Here is a 9,373-nt window from a genome sequence, read left to right as displayed (position 1 = left end):
GAGCATCTGTGGGATGAAGATGCAAAGGATGGTTTAGAGAACTTGGTATACCACAGGAAGGGATGAAGGCAACAGAAGAAATGGAGAAATAAAAATCAAAATATGGAAAAAATACCCTGGACCAGGAAGAAACTGGAGAGAGTAAGTCTTCAGAAAACAGGAGACAGTTGCTCACCTGGTTTGGATGGAGTGGAAATAGAAATCTCTCAATAGGATCTGATTTTAATTTTGAAGTGAAACACAGTTAATCAGTTAATGGCTGATGGACCCTGGCTTAGGCCACCAGGGGTTAGGACTTTTTTTTCTCCCCCCTAGAAAATAAGAGATGACAACAGAAAGATAATTCCTCCAGTTCTGAAAAAAGATATGGGGAAGAGTCTGTTAACCTAGGAGTTTTGCTAACAGAGAAGGACTCCTCTATAAAAAGATGCAGGGAAATGGCTATGGGACAAGATAAAAATTCATGCCCCCACAAAGAAAATCAGAAAAATGTAAAAAAGTCTTTATGATCACAGCTTAAATGTGAGAAGAATTAGAGAAACCTGCCTTTGACTACTCATGTGGGTCTGCTCTTTCATTCTCTCTCAGTGAAGTGATCCTTGTTCATTTCCTCCATGGCATTCAGCACAATCAAAATAACATGTGATTACTCCACACTGTTCCAAGAGAACTGGATTGATGTCTGTTTTGTTCTTCATTGAATATCAGAGGTAGTAAAACACCTGTGCTGGCATATACCAGAAGCTCAACAAATAGCATTGTCAGACTAGTGGATGAAAGGAGAGCCACAGGCTTCTTTTATATGATATAAGGAAATAAAGAAGAGCTATAGAGAGGAGTGAACTCAGGATGTGAGTTCAGGATTTGAGGCCTGTGTTCAGGAAAACAGACATGCCAAGTAGCAGAAGTTCACATAAAGCTCACAGGAAATGAGCTGGCTTCAGGCCCTGAAGAATTCAGAGACAAGAGCAAACTTCTGACCAAAAAATGGAGGAAAGGCAATACCGGGTCTCTGAATGCTCTGAATAGGCAAGCTGAAGAAAGAAGGAAACAGAATTATAACGGTGTGGATGTGATTAATGATTTAGCAGTTAGAGGAATGCAGAGGATTCAGAAGAGTCTACTGAAGGACAGGACAGAGTCTTGAAAAGAGAATATTCTGATAGATGAAAGGAAAAGAATAAAAAAAAACTTGAGGTCACTGCAGTTCTAAGAAACGACTATCACATAAGAATAGAAAGTTCTTGGTAACTGGGAAATGTACAAATTCTATAATTAAATACATTTTGGTATAACAATTTGCATATTTAAATACTTGTTTTAATAGAAATCCAAAACAAGGAATTTTTTTTTGCCTTATAATCCCTGCAGTAAGGAAAACTGATCACTAATGTAACCATTCCCTTGGAGGGATGGAAAAATGAAGAGCCACAGCCAGGCAGGTCTTCAGGTGTGGGATTATTTTTCTCACCCAAATACTTTAATAGCAAAGCAACCAATGCTCAGGAGAAGAGTTGCTCTGTGGAAATGAGATGAGTACAAGAAAGGTACTAGTTATCAACACATTATTTGCTTTAAAATTTTTTTTTTGGTATCAGGGATTGAATCCATGGTGCTTAATCACTGAGCCACATCCCCAGCCCTTTTTTATTTTTTATTTTGAGATAGGGTCTCCTTTTGTTACTCAGGGACTTGCTAAGTTGCTGAGGCTGGCTTTGGACTTGTGATCTTCCTGCCTCAGCCTCCTAAACTGCTGGTATTACAGGCATGAGCCACTGTGCTTGGCCATTGTTTGCTTTTTAAAAAATATTTGATTTCTACCAATGCCCAGGTCTTTTTCAGGTGTGCTTTCCTAACTAAAAAAACCAAAAAACCAAAAACAACAACTTTTATGAGGCTCTTAACACTCTACCTGGCACATAGTAAGCAACTCTGTAAGTATTTAACAAATAAGTGTATGTTACTTAAACATCCTCTCTTTGAGTTTGAATTTAACCTTCTATATGGTGTCCTGAGTCATATTTAAAATCAACATGGCTAACAATACTAAATGAAACTAATGATTCACAAAGAGAGTGGAGATGGTGTGAAAGTGGGTTGGTACATTTATTTTAAAAGAGTTAAGTAATCTTTTTATAAATTTATTCTATTTTCTGCCTTCACACTTTTCTTCCCTATTTCATGTGATCTATAAAGGTCTAAACTAAATACAGTGGAAATTTTACCCTAACACTTTCACACATCTTAGCAGAAAGTTCTTATTTTGCTATAAAAATACCCCCCCCCCTTTTTTTGTTCACTTGTGACTGACACTTATCCTTTGTCATTCTTAAACATAATAAATACATGCTAATTATTTGTGTCTCCATGTTCAATTTGTTATAGAAATTCGGGATATCAATTGAATTCTATGGGGCCCAGTTTTCAATACTGCTTTATCAACAAAGAATTAAGTTTATGTTTCTTTAATTCCAGACCTCGGACTACATTAAAATCCTTTGGGTGAACTGTGGAAAATTTTTCACTCCCCAGTTGGTGCTACTGAAACACATTTAGTACTTTGCCACGTGTGCCGCCTGCACTGCGTTTCTCTGGCCAAATGCAGAAGAACCTGGTGAATGGAGGGAGAGGAGAAGGGGGCGGGGCCCAGCGCCTGCACCTGTTGGAATGGCAGGTCTCTGGGCTTCCCTCCCGGTCCCTTGCGTCTCACGTCGATCTCACCAGCTCTCGGGGGTGAATGTTCTGCACTCTTCTTCCCTGGCTTGTTTCTGGCTCGTACACGTTGCCTACAAATAGGAGCAATGCGTGAAAGAAGAGATGCAGGGGTGGGGTGGGAGCTTTGGGCTGGGTTAGATCCCAGCACGTCCCAGCAAGATGTAATCTCAAAAGATACATCTGACCCGGCAGGCTTTATCCCTCTGAGAACTCCCTAGTGGCTGCACCCTGGAAAACTGAATTTTCAAACCGTGTCACTTGTAGGAGAAAGGGTATACGATACTTCAGATTTTTGAGTAAAATTGGTCTTTGAATTAAGAAAGAACAATTAATAATAGTGTAGAAAAAATTCAGTGTTTTACCTCAAATAGGATAAAGGCAGTTTTAAATTTATTTCAGAGATAACAGTAAAAAAAATACTAAGAACTATTTTATTCAATAGTGAAAGGAAGTTCAGAGGTGGTAGTTTGCTGTTCCTATGAAGATTCATTTGGGTGGGCACATATCCATCTTCCTCTTTGGAACATTGATAGCTGATTCTCTTTTTTAAAAGGACAGTGGGATTTATATCTATATTTAATAGATAGGGCCAAGTAGTGATTATTGGTTAGGGCCAGGCAGTGATTATTTTTGTCTCTGTTATCCAGGTTGTCCCTGTCACAACTCTCCTGATATAGCCTGAAAGCAGACAGACAAACTACAAGGCAAATGTGAGTGGCTGTGTTCCAATAAAACTTTACTTGCAAAAACAGGAAGTATGTGGATTTGGACCCTGGAAAGTAGTTTTCTGACTTCTAGTCTAAATCATTCATTTTTTTTTTAACAGTTTCTTAGAATTTTCTGACATTGCCTTTGGGGAAGAAAGAAGAGTAGAGAGCACAGGCAGGTAGGGTCGTGCAGGTCTTATCCCCATTTCAACCAAATAAACTCTTTTTTTTTTCTTTTTCATATCTTGGAATGGAGTGAGATTATTCTTAAAGGCTCTTCAATTGAAAAGCTTGTAAAGAAAACATTGACTCTATGATGTCCCCTTGAGAATTATATGCTTCTCAGTAGAATCAACCACCCTTGTGCTTCTGACTTCCTGCCACCACCCCCCCATCCCTGCCATACTCTGGTGACCTGATGATCCAAAGTCTCCTTTCCCAGTCTAGTATTCTCCCTGGATTAGAATCCTATATTCATTTTCCTTCTTGACCACTGTCTCTACTTGGATTTCCACATAATCAATATGTGGAATTCCACCTCATAATCAATATGTCCAAACAGAGCTCATTATTTTTACCCTAAATCCACTCATTTTCTCTTTCATCATCTGAATTAACAACTTCAAATTTCCTCTAGTCACACAAACCAAAAGCCTGAGATTTAATCCTCTTTTCTTCCCCACTGAGAATCAGTCATGAGTCTGACAGATTTTATCTAGTAATTACATGTTCTAATCTCTTCCCTCCTTTGCTTAGTCCTCTAGTCCCAATTCAGGTCTCCACTGTCTCTCATCTGGACTGTTCCCAGATAAAAGGAGAGAGAGATATTGAGATGAGGAATAAGCTGGTCTTTGTCACACTCTCAGCTTGAATGATCTGTCTAAAAACGCAGATCTGAGCCAGAAACACACCCAATTAAAATCCTCCATAAGTTTTCTGTCCCATACAAGATAAAGCTTAAGTTCTTCAACTTTTAATCAGTACAAAGTTGTCCATAGCCAATTCCACTGTTCAGGCAGAATCATATGAAATAGCCAGATCTTAATCCCATTTCAACCAAATAAACTCTTTTTTTTTTTCTTTTTCATATCTTGGAATGGAGTGAGATTATTCTTAAAGTCTCTTCAATTGAAAAGAATTGAATGAATATAATAATGTTTCATGGCTAATTTAAAACTCTGGCATCAGCTCTTGCTACTTCCTAACTCATATTTCACATGTATGGGTAAATTTCTTTGCTGGAACTCAGACTCCTGATCAACTTTTCTACATGTTTCTCATCTTAGTTCTGGTGACATTCCTCCAGATTTTCTCCAAATTGCACTAGTAAAATGTTCCCTCTCTGAATTCCCACAGCAGCCACAGTGAAGGACTGCCACGGATAGCGCTTAGATATCAGATTGACACTATTGAATGATCTGTTGGTGATTCAACCATCCCAGCAGGCCTTCAGGTGTTCAAAGATATCTCTCTCTCTCCTCTGCTTGTCCCAGAGCATTCAGCTCGTCAAATTAAACTGAATGAAATGGATTAAAACTATTGATTGTGGACATAACAATCACTAATGAATTTAACTGATTTCATAGGTATATTTGAATTTCAGAACTCTTTGGGGGATTTGAGCCTGACCAGTGTTTTAACCTACCAATAAATACAATTGGAGATCTAACTCACCAGTTAAATAAACACCTTTGAGAACTGAAGGAACGATTGAGCCAAAGGCTTATACTTTTAGCCAGAATATTTATACTACAATAAATGATTTGAATAAAGAACTTCTGCAGCTGTGTCATGGGAGAAAAGCATGTTTATAGTGTAAATAATGTAAAATTTGATTTCCAAGTTCTTGCAATGTGCAAAAGTGTTTTTTTTTTTAACTAAAGCTCCTCTTTACATACACATCTACATAGATGAAAATGAGATATTTCAGCCCTCTCCATGCACCCCCCTCCAACATGAGCAGGTTGTAGGTAAATATTACTTGAGATCAAAAATAATTCTCAATCATAATTATAGCAACCCACTTGTGAAACTATGTATAGTATGGGAACAGACATATATATTGGACTGCTGGGGGAGGTGAACAAGCATTTATTCATGTAAGCATAGAATGTTCCCAAATAAAGCTCTCCTGCCTGGTGGGGAAGCAGACAACAAACCAACCAGCAAGCCTTGTCTGCTAATTGGCCACGTAGTTGTGTGGGGCTCCTAGAGGAGAGAGCCCAAAGAGGAAGGCAGTGATTCATCAGCACATTCAGCTTGGGGGCAAGGGACTGCCACACTGCAGGATAGAAACAGGTGACAGCTCCACATAGCCAAAGAATGGCAGTAAAACAATAACAAAAAAATAGTGGTTTTATAGAGAGGTAAACTGAACACCTCTCCTAGATACTGTGCCCAATGGAGGGCTGTTGCAAAGAAAGCCTTCCTGGGGTTGCCTCCCCCCTTACTTGAATTGCCAATCACAACTGTGGAGCCGTCTTGCTCTCCAGTGTGGATCAGGGGGTGCCGTGTCCCCAGCACAGCACCAGGCACATAGAAGTTCACAAAGGTTTCTCCACAGTTAAAGCTGTCTCCCACAGGAAGATGGAAAATGATCAAGAAGGAGAGACTGGGGCCATATATAGCAGCTACATGAGGATACCAAGGTTTCTACATATCCTGTGCTCAGAAAGGACTTTACATCCTGGCTGTTGAACCTACATGTGCATAGGATTTCAGGGTCCTTATCTTCATCAGTATAAAATCTAAATATAGTAAATGCTCTTTTTCTCCTCTTCTACCTCCTCCTCCTTTCCTCTTGTTCAGAGCGGTGTAGCTCATCAGAGGAAGCAAGATGATCTTTCCACACTCAGTTGCATGGCATCTCGTCTTACACACCTGTTTTCATATCCGTATGGAACCCATATATATCCTCATTTTCATTTTATCTTCACATAGAGTTCTTTCAGCATCTGGTGTATCCTTCACTTCCTTCTTGGCCCTCATCCATCATTTTTTAAAATTTATTTTTGTAGTTGTAGATGGACAACATGCCTTTATTTTATTTGTTTATTTTTATGGAGTGCTAAGGATTGAACCCAGCGCCTCACAAGTGCCATGCAAGTGCTCTGCCACTGAGCTACAGCCTCAGTCTTCATCCATCATTCTTGTGATGATCTTGGGGGGCTTTCTCTAGGTGTTGACCAAGAGTTTTTTTTTCCCCTAGATTTTTTAAGCTTATTTTCTGCTTCTTATAATGATGATGATGTTGATTGTAGTTTAGTCACACTTAGTTTGTTGGACGTCACGTGCTATGAGGAATTAACATGCATTATTTACTCTCATTTACTACTATATGATTTTTGTTCTCTGTGTAATACACTGAGTTAGGTATTGTCATTTCTGTCTTTCAAATAAACTAACAGTAATGGAGAGTGGCTTCATTGGCACAGTCAGTGATTGGCAAAATTGAGATTTGATGTGCGTTCTGTTTGACCTCAAAGCTCAGGTTCCTTTCACTTGACAACTTTTGCTGCAAATGCTTGCATGGGACTCTCTACTGTCCTTTCTTGTCATTCCTTTCACCTCTGAGTTACCTCATTCATTTTTCTTTCAAAGTATCCTGAGTATTTCACTTATTATGTAATTTCTCCAAATTTGCCTTTCTGTTCTCATTTTGAAGATACACTGCTACCTAGCATTCCCAGAAATATGTTCTGACTATTTTCCCCAGATCTTTTTTTAAAACTTTTAAATTTATCTGTTCTAATCAGTTATATGTGACAGCAGAATGCTCTTTGATTCATTGTACACAAATGGAGCATGATTTTTTACTTCTCTGGTTGTACACATAGTAGAGTTATAACTATTCGTGCAATCATACATGTACCTAGGGTAATGATGTCCATCTCATTCCACCATCTTTCCTATCCCCATCCCCCCACCCCTCCCCACTCCTTTCCCCAGATCCTCATAGAAAAACAAAATCACTTATCCCAAGCCCTCCCTGATTTGGATCTTTTCTATAACTCTGAAAGCTCTTAGAGTTTGTCCTGTCCCCTAATCACACAATCTTTATGCCAAATTCCAATATTTTCTATAGCAATGTGCTAGTGAAATAGAAACATGTTTCTGATGTCTTTGAACTGACCTACCCCATGTCTTTTCAGCACATCCATTTCCTACCTTTAATTCATTAGGGAAGATTTTGAGTCACTGCAGCAAAAATATCAAAGAGAAATAAAGTTAGGATTCTTCTTCTGGTATCACAAATAGGATTCTACCATGAGGGTTTTGAAAGTTAGACATTTTGGAGAAATGAGATCTAAATTTTTTTTTTAAACCTTCACTTAAAGAATATGAAAAGCTAGGCCTAGTACAACTTTTCATAGATTTACTTTCTGATCTGATAGAAAGAAGAAGGCAGGATGCACTGTGGCAGGAGGAAGGCTTCAGATGGTGACAGGAGAGAGAACCACCCAGAGGAAGCCCAGCTGCTGGAGTGTGCTAGAGAAAGCCTGCAAGGCTCCAGGAGGGACCAGATACGGGGCCACTTCCAACAACATTCAGAGAGCTGGCACAGATGTTCCATCAGGAGCCAGCCATGGATCAGCTCACACAGATCATTCTTGGACTGCAGGTGTGCCCAGGTGCTGATCTAGAAGAGCATCATGGCTCATAGAGCATCATTTGTCTGCAAAATGATGTTTGAGAAGAGACCCCTGAAAACAGGATCTCGATGACCAAGGATGACCTGTTCAATAGCAGGACAAGACTTTAATCATCCAAAAAGTTCAACAGGACTCATTGTACCTTAGTGTTCACCAACCCAAGGAGCTGCAGAGACCAGCAGCCCTGCAGCAGAACCTGGAGAGATCCAAAGGTCCTTGCATGGATACTTATCTTTCTTACCTTTCCCCAGCCATAGGGAATCTGTTAGTCAGCTTTTTGTCACTGTGACCAAAATACCTGACAAGAATAACTTGAAGGAGGAAAAGTCTGGTTCATGGTTTCAGAGGTTTCAGTCCATGGCTGGCCAACTCTGTTGCTCTGGCCTGAAGTGGAGGAGAACATCATGGTGAAGAGCTGTGGCTAAGGAAAGTGGCTTAGCTCATAACAGTTGGGAAACAAAGACAGGGCAAGGAGCTAGGGGACAAGATAAAATCCCCAAGACCTGTCCTCAATGACCTGTTTCCTCTAGCCATACCATACCTGCCCAGAATTACCACCCAGTATTCAATTCACATTATTAATCCATCAAATGGGTTAACCCACTGATTGGGTCACAGTCTTCATAATCTAATCATTTACCTCACCGATCATGATCTAATCATTTTATAATCTAATCATGCTTAGTGGAACGTCTAGCATGCAGTAAATATTCTGTTTAGGTAATAAAACATTCCTGTATTGTCTCTTACTTGAGCTTATTGGGGGGACATCTCACATCCACACCCAAACAGGATTGCATAAGCCAAAATTCTCTTCCACATATATTGGAAAATCTTGGAAAGAATCAGAAAGAAGAAAGGGTTAAGCATGTTGCACACACCTGTTATCCCAGAGACTAGGGATTGTAACTTTGAGGTTAGCTTCGGAAATTTAGCAAGAATCTGTCTCAATATAAAAAATAAATAAAAAAGGGAGGTGGGGTGGGTGGGGTGGATGGAGAAGGAGAAGGAGAAGATAGGACATTTTTGAGATACTAAGCAATTCTCATTATGAAAAAACTCAGGATCATTATAGGAAAACAATACACAGAAAATATTCAAGAAAAAGAAGAGGATGATAATACTCAAAATCCCGTACAATCATAGATAATAAATCTTCCCAGATCCTTTCCAATATTGTTCTCATTTCTCTATCCCAACCCCCCCATGACTCTGACACAATACTCATGGACCTTGGGCACCCATCATCTGTAAAATAAAGGTAATAGTACTGCCAAGGTCATCATATTGTTTAATAAT

The 9,373-nt window shown here is 39.4% G+C and overlaps 1 long non-coding RNA gene across 1 annotated transcript; it reads left to right on the top strand.

The window, feature by feature from the left end:
- The first annotated feature begins 2,133 nt into the window (after positions 1 to 2,133).
- LOC125619786 lies at positions 2,134 to 8,818 on the top strand. The gene is made up of 2 exons (XR_007351374.1): positions 2,134 to 3,425; positions 7,817 to 8,818. It is a non-coding gene; the product is annotated as an uncharacterized LOC125619786 (long non-coding RNA).
- Positions 8,819 to 9,373: the final 555 nt, after the last annotated feature.

The sequence above is a fragment of the Marmota marmota genome, unplaced genomic scaffold (assembly GCF_001458135.2).
Source record: "Marmota marmota marmota unplaced genomic scaffold, marMar, whole genome shotgun sequence".
Classification (NCBI taxonomy): domain Eukaryota; kingdom Metazoa; phylum Chordata; class Mammalia; order Rodentia; family Sciuridae; genus Marmota; species Marmota marmota.
This window is presented reverse-complemented; position numbering and strand designations above follow the sequence as displayed.